Below are 26,615 nucleotides of genomic sequence, written 5' to 3'. Positions count from 1 at the left end.
AGAAAGACACTTAATCTAAATGTCTAATCTTTAGCTATTCTTAAGAGAAAACACAGTGCTGTAATCCTACTTACATACATAAAGAGCATAAGCAGTACTGGGGTTGATGGTCCAAGACAAATGCTTTCAGTCTCTCACTGAACAATAGTTTTTAAAACACTAACAAACAGCTCTGCTAAGACCCTCCCAAATTACATCATTTTGACACTTAGGTTTTCCCAGTATTCACATTACATCATCTTGACACTTAGTCTGGAGTTCCCAGGCAAACATACTGCATTATTTATAAACCAAATAAAAACCAATACCACAAGCAGATGAATGGTCTTGAGCAAAAAACGATGAAGTAAAATAAGCATAAAATAAAATAGTTGCTCAAGATCAATACCAGGCAGTTAATACTTGTAGACCACAATGTTAATGGTATGACAAAAAAATTAATAAAAATGACAGTAAAGTTCAAGTCTCTTCAGTCCAAATCTTGCAACGTAGTTACCACCACAACAGTAACGGTGATTAACAGCACAATAAAAGTCTTTTCAGACCTCAACGATAAAATGTTCCAGACTAGTATCTCAAAAAATTCCTTTAAAATATTAACTGGTTTCCAGGAGTCTCTTCAGACCATATATAATATCACCTTCAAGTTCAGAAACTCAAAAAACTTTCATAGATACTGCATAAAACAAATTCCTTTATTGACATATGTCCGGTCAGACATTTAATGTGCTGTTAATCACCACTACTGTCATGGTGGTAACTACGTTGCAAGATTTGGTCTGAAGAGACTTGAACTTTACTGTAATTTTTATTAACTTTTTGTCGTACCATTAACATTGTGGTCTACAAGTATTAGCTGCCTGGTATTCATCTTGAGCAACTATTTTATTTTATGCGTATTATACTGCATTATTTAACAAGCTAACACCTGCTCAGGAAACTACAACAATAAAAGACATTTCACATGTATACTCTAACAATTATTCCTTAAGTTAAGACAATAGAAAGAATGTGTTCAGCCAGATGCTTCGGCACCACTTTTTTTTAGATGATTGTAACTTCAAAGAACATTTGAAATGCTTGGCTTGATTTTCCTTACAGCAGATGACAATGTTGCAACAATCTTGAAGTTCACATTTTACAGTGTTTTCTTACATTTAAAAACACAAGCCTGTATTTTACATTTATTTATACAAATGACAGAATTATGTATCAAATTCTATTTGAGTAGGCTGGCAGCCTTCGCCCATCTTTCCCCAATCTTCACAATGGCAATGAAAAAGAACTATAAAATAGTAAATGGAGAGGACAGAAGATCAAAATGGGCAACTGCTTCTAATGCAGTCAGATGGGAGAATGACACAGGTGAAATGCAGACATTGTCAGCTAAGGTTATCATCACCTTTGTGGTAAAAGGAAATGAGAATGGCCTTTCTTGACTTGAGGAAGGGAAATAATTATGCTTCAAAAACCACGAGGAGTGAGGGTCCTGGCAGATGCAAGCTAGTCTGCTGGCCACCTCGGACTTCAGAGCTAGTAATGCCATTTTAAAAGACAATAGGAAACCTGACTTTTGCAAGGTTAGAGAAACATTACAGATTTTCAAGATGAGTTGCACATTTTCACAAAAATCAGATGAATTTATTGAAGTTGGATGGCTATAATACTATGCTTCAGGATAGTAGCTATAGCCAAAATAAATTGTAATAAGGGATTTTGTGCTATCACACCAATGAGATTTTTAATAAAGATGCGCACTTTAAAGTCAGATATGATCATTTTAACAAAGGTAGTACATTAACTGCAGAGTATGTGATTTTGGAAAGCATCACATCTCACACTTGAAAGTGAACAGTGAATGACTGGTAAACTGAGGATGTAGTAGTGAACAGCACTTAATCTGAATCTTTGCCAAGTGACATTGCAGAAGGATTGAGAAGGAATTTTATACATTTTTTATGGAAACAAAAATAAAAACTAGGATGATATATATTACTGTTGTGTAAATGATGCTCCAATAGCTGCAAAACCTAACACAGTAGAAGTGGCTATTACAAACATACCTCTCAACTGCCCAGATTCTTGCCTTATATTTTTGGCCTGTTCCTTGTAAAATCTGTAATTTTCTGGCAAAACATTGAGAACTGAAGACACTAAATAATGACATACATTTGTGATAAAGACCTCATATCCTTCAGAAAATACATGCTAACTCAAATCCTGTTATTTGAGCAACTATCTAAGTTTATAAGAGCAATATTTAAAATCTGTCCATAGTTTTTTGGGCCTTTGTTACCCCATTATTTTAGGCTTTGTTCAGATTTATTCTGCTAAGAGTTTGAGGTATGACTACAAGCATGATTTTCTATGAAGAAGGGAATTAATATGACCAGTGAAGAATTCAACAAAGTAGAATCTTTAAAATCCTTTCTACAAATCTTTCAGACAACCAGATATGCTGCCAGCAAGAAATGACCTAATGTGTTGAGCTACGTCCTTGCAGTTGACCACACTTAATTGAAGGTAGTGGAGATTCCTGCACATGGGGCTCTTACTTGGGGTGGGAAGTTGGCATAATGGTTAAGGTGTTTGCCTTACAGACACAAGGTACAGGGTTTGATTCTCACAGGGGGAATTGGCTAGGCTTAAAATGGCTTACAAGAGCAGTTAGCTTAGTACTAATCTATGACTCATATTAAAGAAATAATATAAAAAACAAAAACTTACCCTTCAGTCAAACACTTTTTGATTGCCACATCACTTAGCGAAAATTCCTGTTCACTGAATCTTTGGTAATTTAGTAATCTATACCTATGACAAGTGCAAAACCATGTATTTAATAGGCTAAATTTATGTTACGGAATTTACCATAGAAATTGGTGGGAAGCTGCCATAATGGTTAAGGTGCTTACCTTACAGACACAATGTGCAGGAGTTTGATTCCCACATGGGGTAATTGGCTAGGCTTAAAATGGCCCACAAGGGCAGATAGCCTAATACTGATCTATGAATGTATGACTAGATTGTAGTAATCAAAGAGTACTAGAGTTATTAGCATTTTTTTGTGATGCATCAATATCTGTGATAAGACAGCAAGACGTAGGAGCATCATACTGGAATGTTCTGAAAGGGGTACTGTTAATATTAGGAAAATTCAGTGTTAAAAGTGATTGCCACATTTTAAATCAAAGTTGTTGACTGCAAAAAGCACTAAAAGTAACACGATTCAATTAAATGCATATCAGTCAGGAACAAGATATACATTGCATGCTTTTGATGAGGTGCTTTCCAGTCTCAATATGTTGATACATATGCTGTGTAGATGCTGAATGATGCAGATATTCAATGTTATGTTAATCTCTTACTGGTCTTTCTGGGTCATAATTTTAAAAATCCTTATGGAAGTAAGCAAAGCACAGAGAATATGCAGTAAGTTTGAAAATAGGTCAATTCAAGTGCAAGGTTGGAGACTACTTTAGAAACTGCAAATTGGGCTTGGAACAGAGCTCCAGCTGGATAATAGAAATGTAATGGGATCAAGCTTCAAAGATAGATTCTTTATCTGTGAAGTATTGAAGTAAGATGGCTGTCTCTGACATTTATTCAAACTCTTATAAAACTGCAGCCAGGGTATATTAATAGAGTAGATAATGACTGGGCTTCAGAAAGGAATATCAGCAGCAGCCCTAACACTGGTGGACAAACATTGTCAGCAGCCCTTTTCAATTCCAAGCCAGGCCCACCACAATGATTTGACACAAATGGCAGAAGTCAGTGGTAGGCTGTGTCCACAACTGTGCTAAATGCTAATGAGACATTCTTGAGGAGTAGCCTAATCTAATTAGTTATGTGCTGTCCCCTAAAAATGCCTGTGGGAAGAGGTTTACTCACTTGAGCAATGCAGAAAATTGCTCAGGGGCATACATTAACATGGCAGTATTCACCTAATACTTTTAATGGGCAATATAAGATTGCAGGTAGGCATTGGGAATTAAGAGGAGAGGTTTGTGAGTGTGTGTGTGTGTATGTGTGTGTGTTTGTAAGTCTATGTGCATGGAAGCAGGTGTGTATGTCTGAAGAGGTATGAGTGGTTTCAGGTGAGTGTTTTATATATATATATATATATATATATATATATATATATATATATATATATATATATATATATATATATATATGAGGTTATGGGTGAGAGTGTTTTTCTCTTATGAATGTTATGTAAAATCAGTGATAGTCAATATGTTTGTGTGTGTGTGTGTGTGTGTGTGTGTGTGTGTGTGTGTGTGTGTGTGTGTGTATGTATGTGTTTAGTCTGTGAGTCATTATTTTAAAACATGACATCATGAGTCCAGTATAAAAACTAAGAGACAATTAATGCTTGCAAAAGCTTCTAAAATTGTAAATTATATATGTATAATATATATATATATATATAATTACACACACACACACACGCACACACGCACACACACACACACACACACACACACACACACACACACACACACACACACACACACACATATACACTTGCACACACAGCAAACAGCTAACCAGAAATGTATCACAACATTAAAACACTTGCATTGCAGCTTCATTTGAGATTGCAAGTCCAGCATCTTATTATAGATGTGACGTCTTACTTCCGTGCTGCAGACTAATGTTACATTAAGTTATTTTTGCATGTTTTGTTTAAACTGAGCAAACTGTGTGCTTGATAGGCAAATACCATTTCAGGGCACCATAGAACTGTAGCACAACTGCAAAGCATAACACTTTGAAAATCAAACTTTTCCCAGGATCATACTGTTTTAGAACACACATTTTCTCTTTTGATTCTTTTATTTACTGAATCCCAGAACCATTAATCTCTGTCCTTTCCCACAGTATGTCTTTAGAAGTTAACTTCTTTAGTATTTCACACTGTTCATTCAGTGTATACAATAGTTTGCTAGGCATTTATGCTTGCCAGGAAACACATTTAATGCCTCAGTTTTGTGGGTCATGCCATTTCTGTTAGAGGCCCCTCTGAATCTTAAGGAAGTTCCTTCACTTATTTCTTTCCTAAACTCTTAATTTCACTGTAAACTGCTGCTAACATTACAGTTGCAACTAAAAATGTTATTATTTCTTCCCCCCTGAAATATATGATTTGGTAAAACAGTGAGGAGGGGGTCAAAAGCAATCTGTGTCAACAATATAATGCTTTATTCTCAAATGAGTATAGTTCAGAAAAGTAACAGTAGAGGTTTTTTTTTCATGTTTTATTGTCTTTTGTGAGCTAGGGAAATTTCAGACCAGTGCAATATAACACCTTTCTGTTTTCTTTCTTTAGGAGCAGTTCTGTATTTTCAGATTTCAGATAATTGAAGAAAAAGTATGAATGAAGGCTATGTATGCCATCTGAATATGCCAAATTTTCTCATACTAGACTCACCTGTGTCTTATTTTCATACCCTTCATTTCTACACAGAGTGACATTAAGCACGTTCTTCACCTTGTCTTTGAGGTGGGCATGAATAAAAAAGACGTGTTTTGTAGGGCTTTCTTGTCCGGCAGCGTAGGTGAAAATTTCTTGAGTGACCACATTTAGCTATTAAATCAGAAAGAAGTATGAAAACAGGAACTTCTAACTGAAATATAACATTTGGGCATGTATTAGTGGCATTTATTATTTATTAATTTATATTTATTAACCGGGTAGGTAGACTGATCTGAGGACCTTTTTCTGCCACAACCCAGGCCCATATGAGCAGTGGACAGAGGAAAAGACAACATATATTTGTACAATTGTAACATATATAAATACAATTATGTAATTTTAAGTCTATATTCAAATATAAACAATGTAGACATTAAACACATGATATAGGTTTTAAGCATATAGTGAGAACGTACAATAAGCAGGCAGATTAATTACCTGTTGTAATGGTATATGCAAATAATAAAAAAATGTAGATGATCTCGGGATAAAGCCCTAATTGTGGTCCAGGTGACCAGAATTTGAAAATAGTTTGGGAGGTTGACAGTGCAGGCAAGGAGAATGGGCCACGCCATCCTGAAAAAGGGATAATTATCTATGGCCAGCCAGGTCTGCTGCTCCAAACATGACCTGAGCTCAGCACTAAACTGGTTAGAAGGAGATGTGAGCATGATCACCCAAACTAATGACGATAATCCTTTTCTGAACATGTGGAGGAGAACCCATGCAGAGGGAGTAGCATATTGGTGGTCCTTGTGATGGCACAAGTGCTTACATCACCATAAGGAGGGGTTTGGTTCTTTAAAATATAACAATGCCCTCAGATGTTAGGCAGTTGTCAAGGACATAAAGTCCCTTATGTTTGTCAGGATAGAAGCGTCTCCATATGGCCCACAGTAGGGATCTTCCACATCAGAGCTTTCCCCTGTAATAGCAGTGTATGGGGCTTGAATTCTTTGGTAGGAAGCTTGGGGGACAACATGGCAGAACAGAAGAAAGGATAAAAAGAGAGAAATATATATCTGCTGCAGCAGTAAGTATCCACACACTGCCTCAATTTTTATATGCATGTATTTCTGTATATTTACACATGACAAGATATTACCAAATGTAAAGCAGAACAAAAACTGAAACTGAGATTAGAAAGTTGACTGTTGCTTCAAGAGCTACAGTTCTATGGTTAGTGTAATGTGACAAACTTTAAGAGAACAGCAGCAATGCTAACATGATATTTCTCACCTCCAAGTAAATGTGATTTGATAATAAAGCATTTGAAGTATATATGCATCTTGTCCTTATTTGGACTGAGCAAGACTAACTAATGCATGGTAAGCAATGCTAATTGCTGTATGTGCCAGTGATAGTGCAGGATTAAAAAAGTTAAGGTTAGTTAATCAGATGGCTGAGTTACAAGCATATATGGAAGTAATCACTATATAATTTTATGTGCCTGAGGTATGTGAATTTGACTTTTTGCATGTACAGTACTATTCAGAACTTGTAACAAATTCAAATCTCTTTGGGAACTCCTACATTCTTGGGAGTGCTTAATGTTGTCAGGTACTTAAGTACCTCTCTGGACAGCATTCAAAATAGCTGCCCTAAATTACTCTAGGAGTGACTCACAAATGTAAGATAACACCTGACAGTATATATTAATTGAAACAAAAGGAATACTTACATCTTTGAAAAGCTGATGAAGTAACAGTTTGAGTAGCAAAATTGCCCACAGGAACTTATTTTTCCTGTAGTCCAGTATATATGGATCTATGTTTAGCCATCGAACAGAAAAATCACTGAACGGCATTACATTGTTCACCAAAACCTCCTCATATGGAAGGCTGTACAGCCACCCCGCTAACTATATATATCAACTCCAAGATCGCACTACAGTGGGAAAAGGGCAAATTTCCTTATTCCTACCATAATGAGATCTTACTCGAATGGCTCAATGAACAGCATGTTCTATGACAAATGCTGTTCAATGCTTTTTCCGTTCAATGGGTGGTCATAGACCCAGTATATACATCAAAAGGCAAGAGACAGTTTTAAATTGTTTGGGCAATAAATTCAGCCTGAAATTCAGCATTTCTTTTACATCATCTTATATATCTATGTCTCAGTTAATATATGATAACAGATTTAAAGTGGGAAGAAAGGTTTCAGTAGTGTAATGTGTTACAAGACAGTGCTACACGTTTTGTCAAAGTGATTTATCACTATTCTTACCTCCATGGTTGTTTTATTGTTGCAGTACATCCTTCTGTGGTTTTGCCATAATCATTTCATGACTTGTGATAATTTTTTTTCCTTTCTTTCCTGTCATTTTTCAATCTGTGATGCTCTGTCTTATGTAATTCTTTATGGGATGCCCTCTGACCTTTGATACCTTGTAACGGATTCCACTGAGACTGTCAGCTCAGTGTGTAAAAGTGATTCTGGGGACTGGGGTGTTATTTCTAGTAATAACAGTGATGTCAAAGTTTAGTTCAGCTTCTGATGTTGGAGTTCTAAACACTTACAAGGGTGACCCTTATTTGAGTTCAACAGGAAGTTCAAATGACAGCGATGTTGATGTGGTTGGGTGGCTTCCACCATTCTACAGTGAAAGGTGTTTCAGAAATTATGAATAGTTCTGCTAGGATACAATGAATTTCTTTTGATGCCAATTACTTAATGATATATATATTTTATACTGGTGAATGCATTAATTCATTATGTGGTCACACTTAACTGTTATTACTGTGGATTCATAGGGGTGCACTGTTGCTTTTGGTAATGTTTATGTCTATGAGTAAAATGATTTTGTTTAGTATGAAGGAAAGAAGTTAGTGAACGATACGGAGGTGTTTGCAAATTAGCTGTGGATATGAAATTAGAAATGAATACTGTAATGATTCTTACAGAGGTTGTGTCTCACACATTGTTATAGACACACACACACACGCACTTGCTGTTTGGCAAGCGAGTGAAATTTGGAGTATTATTTAAATTCTTCTGTGTGTGAATTTTTTTTTTTTTATTTCTGATGCAACTTGTAGTACAAAATTATAGTACAGGTATATAGTGTAGGGGTAACCTATGGGTGGACGAAAATTAAACTCTCAAGCTTCAGTTGCCCCAGGTTCAGCCCACTGCCGATCAGAGTTACTCCATATGAAGTCATTTTTTATGAATTCTGCCTGTATTAATGCCCTTTTAGGGAACTTTCCCCTTCTTTGAGGTGGTGCAACCATGAAGTTGGTACATATAAATTCAAGGGTGCAAAAACCCTTAAAAAGTGTTTTTTGGCTTTTTTTTGGCAAATGCTATTCAGGGATTCTGATTCTTTTGGCCGCTCATAGAGGAAGCTTGCTGCAGTTTATAAGGAATCAAAGGCTTACTCCTGAAACTATGTGGAGCATGACAGAGGGTGAAATGATAATTGTGCTGGGAACAGATCACAGAGACAGACTGTGATGTGCACACGGGAATCGTATATGAAATATGCAGAGGTATTGTGTTAAAGTTCTACATGTGTGAGTAAAAACACAGTCAGAGACATTTTGCAATATTGCGGACAGTTGAGAGGTATGCACAGCACAACTAACATCTTTATCTTGGCTTAGACAGCTGTAAATAATTAATAAATAAGTAGCTGTTTCCACAGAAACCATTTTATAAAAAATGAACTGCAACAAGCATGAGGCTATTAGTAATACAACACACAGATAAAAACCTATTCACTATTACACAGACTTAACCAGCGACTTCTTCAACAGTACTGCTGTGTAAAATAATACAACAACCTGCGCAACACTGATTAGATTAATAGCTGAATGTCACTGCAATTTCTTTGTTTTTATCCTGTCACAGTTGAAACCCAGAAAAAAAAAACAAGATGAAGGCTCTGAGCCTGACACACTTCAATTTTACAATTCTACACTAGCAATGTTGTCTATCATGACATCACACTGAGGGGAAAGTTTCACAGCAAAATAAGTTTCAGAATGTCAGCAGAACTCTGTCTTGATAGTTTCAGCTAGGAAATAATTCCACAAAAGAAAATATATATGTACCTCTAAGGTGGTCAAATATCATTTTTGTCAAAAATGTGCTATGCCTATCAAAGTAGTCAAATGCTTTAATTTTTAATTATTCTGCTGGTCAAACTCTGCATTCATCAAAGGGAGAAGGATGTTTTTTGGTGGAGTTTTTGGGTATACCAAAAAGTTTTGGAAATGGGGATTAGGAGTGTGTGTGTGTTTGTGTGTGTGCATGTGTCTGTGTGTGGTTGTTTGCAGGTTAGGATTACAGTAAAGACTAGGAAAGGGGATCTCTTTAGTACTGTGTGAGCATTTGTAGCGTAAGGTTAAATTAATGGCTAGGTAAGGAGATAGATTTAGTGGTGTATGTGTATGTATTATTGCTTGCTTTGTGTGTGTGTGTGTGTGTGTGTGTGTGTGTGTGTGTGTGTGTGTGTGTGTGTGTGTGTGCAAGCATGCGTGCAAGTGCACAAGTTTATCTTCTGTAGTGATACCACTATGAAAAGGTTTTTTCTATGGTAAGGTACAGGATTAAGGTTAGGGGCAGGAACAGAACTATGGTTAAGGTTAAGGTTAGCAGGTAGTACAGTGGGACAATGTGCCCCTGTCCACCTTACCAATGCCTGCTAACCTTAACCATGGCCCTAATCCTAATGCTATACTATACCTTAGAAAAACCCTTCCCATAACACTATCCCTATGCAGCGCTAATCAGCACTGTTTTCATGTCTGTACATATTAGGGAGCTACAACAAACTCATATATTTTATATAGGTGTCATTCAATGGATCAAATGAATGGCTGTTCTGATCCATCAAAGCACAGGATATTGCATGTTGTAAAGTGGGTCCTGTAATCATGTGTGTGTGTGTGTGTCTGCATGTGTGTGTCTAAGACTTGATTATATGCTTTTAATGTCAGTCATAATTTTTATCATTCAGAAAACACAGGAACACTGCATGGTTGCATGACTTGCTCAGAGTCACACAACAGTCAAATGGGTATAGAAATAATCAAATTCTCTACCCTTAACCACAAATGACAGCTCATTATGAGCTGGGAATCTTAACCCTCTGCACCAGCTGTTAGACATTAGACTTTTTTTCTTTAGACTGATCAGGATTACAATTATTTAATAATGCCAGTCCTTAGAGGTTTATAGTTTTTATTGCTCCGAAAGTGCAAATCTATGCAACACATGCTGTTGTTGTTCTTTTAACTTTTTAAATGAATTTGGGTTATCTGGCACTCAGCTGTAAGCAAACTGCTTCATGTACTCTAAAGTACAAAGTTTAAATCATTCTTCTTCCATCTATGTGTGACTTTGAGCAAATCAGTGAGACAATGCTATTGAGTCACTATTGAAAAGGTACACTTTCTCCAGCAGGTTTACTTGATTAAAAATAGATTAAGAAAATAATGTATAAAATGTATCACTTTGTAGGCCTTTATCCTCAATTATTTGAGGTTTTGTCCATAATTCTTAACCAAAAAAGATAAGTATTTTGATCTATTCCTTGGAAAATATGTGACTTTCTGGCAAATTGTGAATTGCAGTCACTAAATAGTAACAGGCATGTGAGATTAAGACTTTGTATCCTTGTAAAAACTTGTTATTCTAGTAACTTTGTAAGTCTATAACAGAAATATTTAAAATCTATTTCTGTTTTTTGGGTCTTTGTACATTATCTAATAGATTGGGAGGGCATGAGGGTGCAATGGGTTACACTTGATGATACTTAGTTCTTGCATCCCAGAGTAGATATGCTGTAAACAAAGGAATCAAGTGTATTAAACAGGAACATCATCATATGACTCATGTTATTTGGATACAGCCCTTGGCTTCCTTGTTTTGTTGACAGTATGTTTATTATTTGGCTGGAAATGAGCTGAGAATCATATGAGTTTAATGTTAAAATATTAACTGTGAATGCATTTTAATTTAACTTGCCTTTTTAGGCACGAGTGTGAAATGCACTGTACTGGGCTACAGCAGTCTGCTTGGTTCTTAAAGCAGATGAGTAAGGCCATAAGCTGTTAATGAGTTGCTTCCTGTAGTGCATGATTTAATTCCCTCAGCCTTAGTTTGTCAGATGTGTGAGTCTGACCAAGCCATTTCACCAGTAAGTGTTCCTGGGCTATCATAAGCTGATAGCAAATGCTTTATACATTTGTTTTTTTCTTTTTCTTTCTTTCTTTTTTTTTTTTTTAATTCTTGCATCCTTCGGATAGACACTAATTAGTGCTTTATTATATGCTGCATATGTTTGTAGGTCCATAGGTGTGTGCTAGACTAATGGCCCTGGAGCCTTTACAAGCCTAACCCATAGGATTACCCTGGCATCGTGCCACCCAACCTTAGTTTCCAGTGCCTCTGTCGAGTAGAGCCACTAGTGTGATCCCAGGGGTGAATTTTCTATTTCCCATCCACTCCTTAAGATTTCTCTTGAAGAGGGACAGTGAGGTGCTCTGTTTGAGCATGAGCATGACTATGAATCCCAGCATGTGTCTTGTAGTTCAATGGAGTACCAGATGCATTTTCAATAAATGTAAGTAGTACAGAAAGATACATTTACTGTTACTTATGCTGTGTGTTTTCAGCCTGAGAACATTTTGTTTTGATCACCAAATGACTGTCAGCAATTTTGCTATAAAACATTTAATAAAAGTTTTAAAGTGGATCTACTTTTTTGTGATCATTGTAAAAATAATCAAGAAAATTGCATGTGCACTGACAGGTTTTAAGAAAATGTTTTGTGGTGATTGGGGATAGTCATTCATCTTATGAGTATTGCTATATTGTCAGACTGTGATGAAATTGAAAGAATAAATGGAATGCAATAATATATTCCAGCCTGTTACTATTATGTTATTTATACTTTTACCACAAACAGTCTGAGGTGTACAAAGGTAGTACATCTTAACTCCTACCACCAAAAGACAGCCATCTGTATATGTACGTGATGCTAGATTGTGCACAGCATGAAAATGTAACAATCCAGTAATGTAATCCAATTTGTTGTTCATAGACAAAACTGCCCCTAGACAAGGTAAACTTACCTTCTGTACACATCTCTGAGGTTTATGAGTAAAAGTACAAGAAATATTGGCTACATCAACCCCAAGCCCCCCCCCCCCCCCACACACACACACACACAAGCTACATAAAACTGTAGCAGGACCAGTTTGAGACTAGGTGGGGTACAAGCTAGAGGTCAGTACTAAGCTTGTGTCAAAATCCAGTTATACAGTCTGGAGTGTGGAGGATATTAATCTCTCAGAAGCTCTAGCAGTCTGAATTTCTTGATGCATTTATACATTATTTTTGAAAGATGACCCGTTAACTGTTTTTCTTAACTTTTTTAATACTACAGGGAGAGTTATACATGTACCTGCAATATCACATATGTCTACAAATAACAAAAATTGGTATTTTTTCCTACATATTCACATTGTACTCTTGCCTATAGGTAAATTGGAAGAATGCCAATTCGCGTATGATATGTCCGTTGGGTGTTGGAGAAAATCAAAATACATTAAATAAAGCCACAAAAAAACTGGCAGGTATGCAGAATACACAGAAGAGTTTACAGTCAAGAGGTATGAGAATGCATTGCTACTCATTGTTATGCCAATGGGCAGATGAAGTGGCTTTCACACATATACTGTTCCTGCCAGACCACAAACGATATATGCTTATTATCTGCAATGATGATATTTGTGCTAGAAACCTGAAAATGTTTATTGTCAGCTTATAACTCTTACCTATACTGCAATCCCACCAACACACACACACACATGCACAGACACACACACACACACGCACACACGCACACACACACACACACACACACACACACACACACACACACACACACACACACACACACACACACACACACGCACACACACACGCATGCACACCACACACAGAAGTATAAATCATAGCAAACAACAACAGGTATAAGATGCTTTCATTTTCAGATGGAGTCCATACTCACCAGTTATAGCCACTTTTCTGTTTGTGTATACCTCATACTGATTGTGGTAAAAATAAATAACAATAATAGTCTCAGTAATGTTCCTCAAGTTTGTGTCATAAAAAGCACACAGTAACCACAATAAAGTAGCCTATCCTACTTCACATACACTAGTCCTGCAAATCCAGATTAATGACTGTGTAAACTGAGCAAACGACAAAAGGGTTAATTATTTTTTCATCTACAAATAGCCTCCGCCTAGCAGTTATAGCCATTTCTGTGTGCACTTTAGATGCCTGATTGTAATAAAATGGTGGCCATGTAATGCATTTCAACTTTGTTCCATACCAGTAGTTGTCACACATTGAAGTATTCCAAGATGCTTCACACTAATCGCATTAATCCTGCAAATCCAGAAAAATGAGCAAACACCAGTCATTTTCTTCTATAAACAGCCCTAGCATTTATAGTTAATTTGTCTGTGTACATCATAACTGCCCAAGTTGCTCGGACAAATCACATTAGTCTTGCAAAGCCAGAATAATGAGAAATGTTCATGCAACAATCCTAGCTAGCCCATACCTGATCCTCTTATGCTATCTTCAGCTTTTTCTATTGCTCCTCTGTAAACTTAATAGCCAGCAATTTATCTACTTTCTCTTCTCTTCTACATCTCTCATCATCTCCATAGTTTAGCCAACAGAACTCTAGCTGATGTAAATAACAATATTTTTTAAATTCTTATTGTTTTTGATTCCTATTGTTTTATCTGTGACGTTTACATACTGTATTGCTCTAAATCTATCTGACATACAAAATATTAGATATGTTCTATATGTTTTCTCATTCTTTTATTATGATACAATTTCTATATTTGTATAGGTTATATATTTAGTGGCCATGTATATATTATGTGTATCCTGCAACTTATCATCATCCTATAGTTCAAGGTAATGTTTACTAAATGTGGAGATGAGCTTTTCTTCCCAGTCCTCCACTGAGAAAGGACTTGTAACCAGTCGGACTTTCCCAGTAATCAAATGTAAAATAAATAAAATAAACAGCAGACATGTAAAGCAAACTCAGTGGCATTCTGCAAAAGGAGGAAGAGTTGAGAGGTATGAGCTGCTGGTGAGAAGACCACACATGCATTTAAATGTCTTTCCTTGGGAACCAGAGTCAAAACCAAAAGTGATGGAGAACTAAAGGACAAACATCAAGTACAAGTTTCAAATACTACTCTAATGCACTTAAAACTTAATATAATAATATGTTTTGCATTAATATGCATCCAACAAACAATAACAAGTATGAAACTCTAATATCTGGCATTACTGACTATGTAATTCTCAATGATTTACTAGAAAAAAAATCAAAGATTTTCAAGGGATGAGGCAAGAAAGGAGAAAAAAACAGGGAAATTATGCAAAATTAGAGAAAGTTGAGAGGTATCCACACCTTCAAGAAGACCAGTGACCCTGCTAGTTGTGTACAATATCTCATTTGCCTACTAGGATTTACAAAAATAAATATCAATCTACCTTTAGTTGGTGCTGCAATATCTTTGGCTATTCACTGCATTAATCCATTATTATGTTAAAATTAGTGGGCATTTTGCTCTGCCATCCCAATGAAATAGTACTACTACATAAGACAGACCCCTCCCCCCACACAAACACATATTTATCCAAACCTTGGACCTCCCAAAAAGGGGGCGGGACAAAAACTGCTATTGAGGACAACATGTAGTTATTAAAAAAATACGTGTTGATTGTGTCCTAAAAGTGCATATGTTCATTATGTGATCTTAGCAAAAGTAAACAAAGCAAGCTACAGCTACAATCCTGTAGTCTGTAATGGGATAAATATCTACTTTAAAGAAAAAACTAAACCCCATACACTTCAATGGCAAAATGCACTATAAACAGAAAATAAATCGCAGCACAACACAAACACATAACACTACAGCACCATAAGTACAAAGCAACATAATACAAATGCATCTCATTTTCCTGCAAAACATAAACTGCCTAGCACTAACACATAAAAGTCCTCCACCCAAACAAAACACAAATATCACAAAACTATCATCCATAAATCTAAAACACAAATAAAAAGTACAAAAATAACAATTTTGGTCTACCACAGCAGTTGCCAATACAAGTATACAACAAATAAAACAAGTAATTTTATATAACACCCATGCCACAGAAATGATAACCCAACAGTTACTAGGTATACAAAAAAGTCCAAAAGTCCACACCACATGACAAAACTCACAGAAAGAAAGAAAGAAAGAAATTCAAAGGAAACAACTAAGAAGGAAATAAAAAAAAAATGCATAATACAAAATTGAAAATGAGTTGAAAAAAACAAGATCAACAATAAGAAAGCTAAACTGTAACAAAAATAACCAAGAAACAAACCTAAGGATGTGAAAAAAATAAAAGCATGCAGAAGAATAGGTTTCTTATGGAAATTCTAAGAATTATATTTGTGATCCTGGAAACATCAGCAGTTAATGTACCAAGCTGTTAATATATGGTAACTCTAATACTGCAAGATCTTAGCATATGACCTAAACTACATAATATAGCAATCACAGGGTTAGTACATAAAAATATGATATGTTTGAATCCTATATCAGAATAAGCAACTAATCCTACAAAATACATCAGTTTATTTAAAACAATAAAATTTACTGAATAATTGCAACATGCAATATATCATTATTATAGATGCCATCTTTCAATTCTGAGTCTCTCAGTTATAACCAACAGCCCAAAACAAGAAACTAAAAAAATACATATCTGAACAAATGGAGAAATAAAAGCACAGGCACAGAAACAAACACAGACAATCTGAGGAAAACAAACCTGCTCATGAAAAATATGATTAAAAAAGACAAAATTGAAAAAAGTGTACAAAATAATGGCAAAAGATTAAAAAATACTAGAAGAATCAAATAGCATGATGTCAGAAGAAATTCTAGTGAAAAACACAGTCCCTTTGTCCATTACATGTATGTGACAATGAAATGAGAAAGTAAAAAAATAAATACAACTATCATGATTGTGTGGCATGGCCTTTTCAGTATCAAACCATGCCATGGTCATACATGCCGCTTGGGGTTCATGAGGTAATTGTACAACTTTTCTAGTACTTTCTGCATTACTGATATGAGTCTACTCATTATCTGATAAGTCACTTGTCTACTTCAAGTAAAACAGACATCATGTGTATTGATTTAAAATTATCTGTTGTAGAACTGCACCCAAATACTGAACAAAAAAAATGTTTTCAGCACATCTTATACTGTTCTGCAATACTAATGACTCTGTATCAAAGTGAGCGGTTATTATTTTCCAATTAGTCATTTCCCCAAAATGGCCTGAAAGAGGGCTGCCATGGGTAGCATGATTTTGTTCTCCAGTCAATGCCTTCACCGCCTTGGTGTCATTTTACAGGAGCAGACAGAAATCACCAGGATGAGAGGATCATTTACTATGGTTTTCTCTCTCAACAGTTTATAACAGCATTGTGACTGCCTATTTTACTGTCAACATCAATCCACATTTTTAATTATTTTGCTTCCTTTCATTTTCATTCTATGATACAATATTTTAAAGGATGTTTCAATGACAGGCTTGAAAATGTAGTTGAGTTAGTTGCTCTTTTCAAAGTAACAACTCTAGCTCTGTGTTCAAGTGTTGGAAATCTGACCCCTTTGCTTAATAGATGTTACTTGGGCTGAGATGATTTGTGTTGCATTCACAGTTTTTAATACTGTAGCTTGAATTACAGTTTTTGATGTTAATCTTCCCTCCCCAACTCACTGAGTTGTCTCAACAAAACAATGTACTCAGTGAAAAATGCTGTGGCAAGGCACCAGAAGAAACATGCACTTTTACAGAAAATAAAGTGTAGAAAAAAATGTCAAAATCAAATATTTAGGAAAAAATAAGATGAAAATGATTTTCTTTTTGGCACCCATAGTTTCATTAAAGGGAAAGACAACCAATTTGTAATAACAATACAGAAATAAAATTATAACTTGTGTTTTCTTCTTCATTTACAACTGAAAACTAAGATTGAAAATCTTGCTTTTATTTAGACTCCAGGTTGTGCTATTTATCTTAAGTGTGATACTGGCATTCTGTGACTGATAAGGCACATTTAAATGCCATTGTTTAACAGCATTGTACCTAACCTAATTACTCTGCCACTGTAGCCTTCATGATGTAGCAGATGATGAGACAAATATAGGAAAGAAAGGCAATCAGAAATAAGTTCAGGGTGGCCGCGGTAGTGCAATGGTTAGCACTGTCACCTAACAGTAAGAGGTTCTCTGGTTTGATTCTCAGCTGGGGTGCCTTCTTTGCAGAGTCTGCATGTCCTCCCTGTGGTCATGTGGGTTTTCTCTGGGAGTTCCAGTTTCCTCCCACATTCCAAAGACATGCAGTAGATGGACTGGAAACACTAAATTGGCCATAGGTGAGAGTATGTGTGTGTGAGTGAGTGATACGAGTGAACTACTGCAGCAGGGCTAGCCACCTGGTGGTATAAACCTTGGCTTGAGAGAATTGTTACTGCTGAAGTGACACACCGATCCCATGTGCAGAAATGGGAAAAAGGGTTGAGGATGGATGGATAAAATAAATGGAATAATTACTAAATTATGTCTTTTGTTTTTGTAATGTGCTATATGTTGGATTACAAAGAGGGAAAATCACTTTTTGGGAAGAAAAGTTTGACATTTGAGTGGCGTTCTCCTTTAAGACGTGTGCCATCTAAGTTAGAACCATTCTGAGATCATTTTAGACCCATTGGTATATTTCAAGGTGTTTTCTTAGTGTTGTGTCTTTTAAAGTTTACAAGGCTTGTTTATGATTTTTTTTTTTGTGAAGCAAACTACTTTACCAGTGGCAAATACTTTATTTATTTAATGATTTATTTATAATTTGTTATCCAGACTTTTTCCCTTCATAGAACCAGACTGATAGGTCCTCTGCCTACATTAAACTGGCCTAATGAATTCATGGGATGAGAACTAGGCATCCTTGACCTAGGTGAGAGCCTTATGACCCATTTATTTCTGTCCCCTGTAGCTCAGTTAGCTTAGTCATTGCTGAATGATGAGGGTCAGGTAGTATGGAGCAAGACAGCTTGTTAATCTTGCAGAATAGCCTAGCAGTAGAACTCCCTCACAGAGGGTCTTGGAGCTCTGCTGCTTGCTGTCTACTGCAGTGAGTGTGTGGAGGTACACACTCTTGGCTATAAGCAAAATACAGTGGAAGAGCATGCTTATAGGCTAATGCTCCAGTGGCGCAATACCGAGTACTCCCAATAGGTGTCACTCAAGCAGAAAGCCAGAGCCACCTCCCATGAAGCCTAGACTGTAGCTAGCTATGCCACTAGAGCTGACTTATAATTTGTTAGCCAGGTTTATGTGCTGATTCAGCACATGTAGTCAAACAAAATAGAGCGAACACCAACCAAGGAATCCATAAAGTGCATTCATAAGTGCTGCAATTCTGTATCACATTTTAGTTTTTAAGTAGTATTATGCAAGAGGTCTACTCATCAGCTCCAACAAAATTTAACAATAACTCGTAATGCATGTAAAAAACTAACTATTTTGTTCACATGACTAATTATGTTACCTCAAAGTGCTATTACTGACTTGGGGTCAACAAGTCAGTCACATTTGCTGATAAAACTGATATGACATTACAGAAACTATAGTTAGTAGCATCTACCCACTATAGTTTTTAATGCGATCAAAAAGAAATTAAAATATGTAGTGGAAAGGCTGTGTTAATTCTTCTGCTAAGAGTATGCATTGCTGCTTATTTCTTCTCATATCAATGACAGCAACACCAAATGGTAACGATTTTTTCTAACAAAAGAGGTTGTTCTATGTTCAGTTCTAAAAGAAAGATCACCACTTTCTACTATCAGAAAAGGCAAGCTGGTCACCAGTTTGATTTAGATCAATCTACATTCTGTAAATTCTAACATTTAAATTGATTCATGACAGATCCTACTGCTTTCCAGAAACACCATCCTGCTCTGAAGTAAAGTCAGAAGGCTTTCTCATTCCTAGGTAGCACCTCTTGCATCAATAAGAGTAACATCTAAACACTCCATTGTTGGTATATGCCTCACAAAATATCTTAAATCCTCTTCTAGATACAATTCTCAGATGTCACAAGTGAGCAACTACCTAATACATGCTATGTAATGTATTTTCAATATTTTCTATGCACCTTAACACGTGTGTTATTTATTTATTTGTTTATTTTTACTATATCCTGCTGTTCCTGAAAATGAGCTCTTGTGGCCTAGTCTCCCTAGCTGATAAATATATGGATATATACATATATGAATGGATGGATGGAGGAATAAATAAATTTGTAATAAATCAACTACACAGAAGTAAAATATTGTAGTTAATCACATCTAATATTCTTGCTATAATCATGCCCACAGGTAAAATATTGCATACCTATACTGATCCCCCCCCAGCCACACTCCTCCTTTTAAGTACACTCCAGTAACTCTTTCTTTATGTTAACTTACTCACAATTTCTTTATTTCTTTTAAACTAATATAATTACAATACATTAACATCCCAAACTGACCTCTTCTACTTTCTGTCATGCTTTTCACTTCGGCCTATAACCCACTTATTCTTCCCCATAAGAATTTTTATTCCAGGTAACCACTGACACATATATTTCATTCATACATATTTTTACCCCCTATCTGTCCCATCTTCTACATATATAGTATCCTACTAAAATTATCTTTCTTTAAATAATCCACCAGTATAATCCTTTTGCTTGCCATGTTATCCATCTTTACATATTCTAACTAAAAAATCTCACTAGATAAGTTGTCTACTCTTAAATGCCAAATCTCTCTGTAGTCAACTACCTTATGTTTCAATAACTAAAATGTATATAGAAGGTACTCTGCATTATCCTATGTAATATGATATTATATAAGTCACTGTATTGTCTACATTATGTTATATTTTTCTGTTATGTAATGTGTTTCTTCTTACCTGTGGAGCTTTTCTCTCAGAGCCTTCACTGAAAATGGTAAAAAACACATTTGGAATTTCCCATTGAACAAAGAGAAATAAATAAAATAAAACAGTAAATAAACTGTATAATTAAGTATTATATCAGTCTTTAGCAAGTCTTAAAGAAGGAAGGATTGACAATATGTAAGTAAAATAAGGTATATCTATACGTATAAACATTATTAAGCTAGTGAATACAAAATTAAAATTCTTTTGAAGAAATCTTCTAGAATAAACAACAAGACAACATCTAGAAATGAAATTCAGTATATCTATCAACTGCCCTGGTTTTGAAGAACAACTTTGATTTTGCCTGTTATTTTTGCCCAGCCCTCATAAATGTTTTGATTTTCTGGTAAATTAATGAGGATTACTGCCCATCAATAATCCCGGATGTGACAGTTGGGGAGAGATGGGTGAAGGCTGCCAGCCTTGTCAAATAGAAATTGGTATCTAATTCTGGCATTTGTAAATAAATGTAAAATACAGGCATGTTTTCTTGATAATAAATGTAAAATACAGGCATGTTTCTTGAGTGTAAAGAAAACATTGTAAAATATGAACTTCAAGATTGTTGCAACATTGCCATCTGCTGGAAGGAAAACCAAGCCGAGCATTTCAGATGTCTTTGAAAGTACAATTATCTAAAAAAATGGTGCCAGAGCGGCTAGCTGAACACATTCTTTCTATTGTCTTAACTTAAGGAATAATTGTTAGAGTGCACATGTGGAATGTGCTTTATTGCTTTGGTTTCTGTTAGAGTGTATATGTGAAATGCCTTTTATTGTTGTATTCTCCTGTGCAGGTGTTAGCTTGCTAAATAATGTAAATGGAGTTTCTATTAGCCTGGGAACTCAGAGCAGGTGTCAAGATGATGCAATATGAATACTGGGAAAACCTAAGTGTCAAAAATGATGTAATCTGGGAAGGACCCAGAGACATGTTGGTTGGTGATGTTTTATAAACTGTGTCTCAGAGAAAGATAGAGAGCATTTTGATCTTGATATCCAACTTACCAGCACTCTGCTAATGCTCACATGTAAATGTCTAGCACTGTGATTTCTTGTAGGAATAGTTAAAGCTAGTAAAGATTAATTCGGCATTTTCTTTTAAATCAGACCTTTCCTACTGTATTATTTTAAGTTTCTGTGTGATCTCTGAACTCTTAGATATCTCTGTGGTATAGTAGTTTTGTCTTGTGTTTTAATTATTTATTATTAAATATTTTTAAAACCTTCTACCTGTGGCTGGTTTGTGTAGAGATAAGCTTGCGAGTACACTGCATATTTATATAGAGTTTATTGTAATAGGCCACTCTGATAAGCATTAGACTATATAGTCACATTACCATTGGATAATAATATTGCACAGTAATAATTGGACACCCTTTTAAGGGCCTTTCAGTAGCTGATATTAACTTGGTGGTGGCAGTAATTTCTACTGTATAGTTTGGGTAAAGGGGCGCAGCTGGAGAATCTGTGTCAGCCTTTTCCAGGAGAGTCTGTGAAGTTGTATAAATACTTATCTCAAAGTGTGTGTGTGTTGTGTCAGCTACTTAGCAGGGACATGAAGCACTGGTTGGACAGAGAGGGTACTGGAGGTTCTAGCTTTCCCAGTTAGGCTGAGACCTGGACCCTATAGCTGTGCCAGTGGGGAGTCTTATTGGGGACCTGGTGAGCAAGGGAGCAGCCAGCCCCAGACTGACTGTGATCTCTGTGTGCACTTAAGGGAAATTGTACTTTACTGTGTGTATTAGTTATCCTTTCCTCTTCTAGGAGATGACCTCCCTGGTGTTAGTGGTGAGGATTGAGGCTCCTTGATTGCTGAGCCAGGGCACGGTCGTCACACCGGACATCAGAGTTTTATAAATCTCATTGTTCAGGAAATGCACGTTGATGCAAAATCTATTGTTCTTTTAACTTTTTTAAATGAAGTAGAGTAATATTTAAAATGTCACTGATTGTGGGCCTTTGTCTCCCAATTATTTTGATTTGTCCAGAAATTTTGAGCAAAGAAATTTAGAGGTATGCATGTCAGAAAATGAAGTCAAGAAGCAGAGGTCAGTGCAAAGTGAAAGGGATAATTAGGTAACTGCAGAATAACTATAACTGAATCAGCAGTATTTAAACTTTTAAAGGAGGTATGGAATGAGTAGGGAAGAGACATTATTATTGTTATACAGAACTCTGAGGGTGAATGAGATAAAGGTCCATGACTATGGTCCTAAGACTGAGATATAGTGATTACTTGTGTCAAAATCTTTTATGTGGACATCTGAAGAAAATGGCATCACTGGATTGTGATAGGTTCATAGGTTAGTACTAAGCTAACTGCCCTTGCGAGCCATTTTAAGCCTAGCCAATTATCCCTTGTGAGACTTGAACCCTGCACCTTGTGTTTGTAAGGCAAACACCTTAACCATTAGGCCACCCTCCCAAGGTGATAATTGTATTACAGATGTTAATTCACATGTAAGAAACAGATAGGATTCATTTTCAGAGGCTGACTTGGAAGGAATCAAGCCGCAGTTCTATTCTTTCTTGAAAAGAATCATTTTTGGTTCAATAAGATCTGATTTTCTCTGTATGGAAGTGGTATAATGGCCTGTTCTCCTTTGCTATATTTCTGGATCTATCCAAGGCTTTTGACATGGTCTCACACAAACTACTAATCTCTGTTCTCACTAACCTGTCCTTTTTGTAATCAGCTACTGATTGGTTTCACAGCTACCTACCTGACCACCAACAATCAGTTGTCTGGCATAACAACCTATCTCCTTGACTTCCTGTAACACTCTGTGTTCCCCAAGGCTCCATCCTTGGTCCCCTACTATTCTCACTCTTCACCAAGGATCTATTCACAGCCACCAAGCATGCTTCTCTTATACACTATGCAGATGACTCCACCCTCATCTGCTCAGCCCCAGTTATACCTGAACTTCACAAGATCACACAGAAAGCCTTTTCATCTGTAGAAAACTAGCTATCTAATGCCCAGTTATTACTCAACCCGAGCAAGACTAAACTCCATATCTTCCAACCACTAAATCTAACCCAATTATCCCCCACTTTAATATTCTAGCCAAAGACAATACCATCATCTCTCCAACAGAGCACACCAAATTACTTGGTGTTGAGATTGATAACAATCTCAGAATTGACGCTCACATTTCTCTTACTATAAAGAAGGTTCACAAAAAACTAGATGCATTGTACGGAAACAAACAATTCCTCACAAAGATAGCCAGAATTTCTGCTGCCAATCCTCACCTAATCTCCACTTTACTCTATGCCTCTCCTATACTTACCTTCCTTAGATAAACAGACCTAGAACAAGCTTGAGGCTTGCTACAATAAAATAGCTAAGTTTGCCACTGGTACAGCTTATCAGAGACACCACTGTATCTCACTTAGAGAACTTGACTGGCTTGAACTCCCTCAACTTCTTCACCTGAGTCAAGTTAGTAAACCATCCTCTTAAAGTCCCATCCCTTCAAAACCTTCTCCAGCCCTACTACTCCACTAGACCACTATGCTCCAGCAGCAAAAATCTACTTATAGTGACCGAAGCCAAGAACTCAGCTGGAGAAGCACTATTCTCCTGCATCATATCCAGATTATGGAACAACCCCCCCCCCCCCATAACCACACTACCTTCTTGCAATCACTTCAAGACTGCACTAAAAACTTACTTAAAAAGTCTCTGGTTATGCCCATGCACCAATCCCGACTAGTATCCCTCCTTTTTACCTCTCCTTCCTCTTCCCTCCCCTAGCCACCCTGCCTCACACTGTCTGATCATTGCATTCCATCCTCTGCAGGCTTTGGCTCACCCTTTACCCTCCCCTTCCCTCCTCACTCAATCTGTCAGACCTGTTATAACATGCTTAACTACCTCACTTCATCTCCTCTCCAAATACATATCCAACTGACTTACACCTAGCGTACTCGCACTACCACGTATACTACTCACTCAGTCTTCTCTCTTACTCCCCTATCTTCCCCTTCCATTCCATTAACCTTCTTGCTTGTTCCACCTTTGTGTGGAGCATCTGCTTTATATCTGTTTGAGTTTAGTGTGATATTTGTATAAGATTTAGGTATATGAGTTTAGAACAGTATCCTTCTGAGCTTAGTACTATCTGCATATACATCCTACCTTTATTCCTAGCCTCTAGCTAGATATTGCTATATCTGTTCATTACTATGTTTCATACTGTATGTATAGCTAATGTTGGCTGCAGTATGTATTATTTGCTATTGTATGTATATTCAATTGTTCTTCATGTACTCTGCTGCTCATTTATTGTTCTGTGGAGCTTTTCTCCCCGGGCCTCCACTGAAAAAGGACCTGTGTCCAGTTGGAATTTCCCAGTAAAGAAATGTAAATAAATACATTTAATAAATCTACAAATTCTGTTTGCAGTGATTTAAAGAGTGTTTTTTTTTTGTGGAGAAATTGAGACAATGTGAGATAATCAGAAGACTGGTCCAGTCAAAAACAAATGCATTTAATGAAGGCAATGATTTCAAGGTTGATATTGTTTGGGTTATTATTAACTAAAACTGTTATAATGATTTTAAGTCTAAGGCTGGTTTCAGGTATCATTCATTTAGTTTTGTTAGTGTTGAGCAACATAGCATTTTTATGGAGCCAGGTTGGCAAATATAGAGAGTAAGATTCAAGCTGTGCTTTGATGGTGGCATATGGGGGATGATAAATAGCCATGTTGTTTGCCTAAGCACACACTTTGAATGTCAACATGGGCAAACGTGAGAGGTTTGATGATGAATGAGAAGAGCAATGGACTAGCACCAGTCCTTAGAAGAATCGCTGGATTACAGAGGCAAAAGGGAAAAGGACACTCTCGCTTTCTTTCTGGAGAATGATTGGCTATGGAAAAGTAGCTAAAGTGTCTTTCTGTTACTCCAGTACTGAAATCGGCACTGTACAGAGATGTCTTGAGAAGCTGATGGTTGACTAGGTGAAAAAGTTCAATAAAAACAGAACCTGTGAAATGATCTTTATCAATGTCTTGATGAACACCATATATTACAATTCAAGGGGATAGAGTTTCTGTATGTCTAGAAGACAAGCTTCTTTCTAGAATACTACATTTTCACATGTAGCAAAAGGATTTTGCATAGAATAGTTTCTCTAGAACTGTTCCCAATACTCAGAGAAGTAAGACTGGTATAAAGTCTGCGGTTGAGTCGTGGAGTGTTTTTAGGATGTGATGGGGTAATTGCTGCTTTACAGAAGTTGGTTAACATATTTTAAATGACTGATAATGTATAGGCATGTTGAGCTGGTTTAGAAATGAGTTTTGCAGGGTTTTGTAAACTAGCAAGGACCATTTACCCATAAGTGCTGGTATGCTATAGGAGTTTTTCTTTCATTCTGACAATGTACTGAAGCTAGATTGTTTAAGAAAATTGATAAAACACATTTTGTGATAGTCTCCATGGTGATCTGGGGTGTCAGAGTAAAGGGCTGATATGGTAAGGGAAGTCTGGATAATCAGAAAGAAAATTAACTAAGGTAGCCACTCTGTTTGTTATATTAATGGTTTTGAATGAGGAAAGGAGTGTGTATCTGATGCCTGACTACTTCAAGAGATCCTAGGTGGAATAAAAAGAGATGTATGTTTTTGCAATAGTAAACTATTTTATGGCATGTAATGGGTCTTGTTGCAGAATCCCTAAAAGGACATCCTATCTATGTTAATTTAAGGTGGATTACTTTTTCCCTATGTCCAAGCTGTATTTCTAAGTTTAACTGGAGCTTAAAGTTCTCTGACAATCCAAGAATCCTTAAGGTAATCTAGAAAGCCTATTATAAGCAATATAAATATCTTTGGTTAGATACAGTATTTGGGGGGGTCACTCAAGGAAGGAAATGTTAGAAGTAAGTCCTGTTATTTTCTGGGGGATTTTATTCTGAAATTTATTAAGGCTGGCGGATTTTTGGCATTGGTTAAAGTTGTGAAGGTATCAAGAAAAAGATCAACAGGAAAAGAGGGTGTACATATATTTACA

Source organism: Protopterus annectens, chromosome 2.part1, assembly GCF_019279795.1.
Source record: "Protopterus annectens isolate FY-2018-M chromosome 2.part1, PAN1.0, whole genome shotgun sequence".
Lineage (NCBI taxonomy): Eukaryota > Metazoa > Chordata > Ceratodontiformes > Protopteridae > Protopterus > Protopterus annectens.
This window is presented reverse-complemented; position numbering follows the sequence as displayed.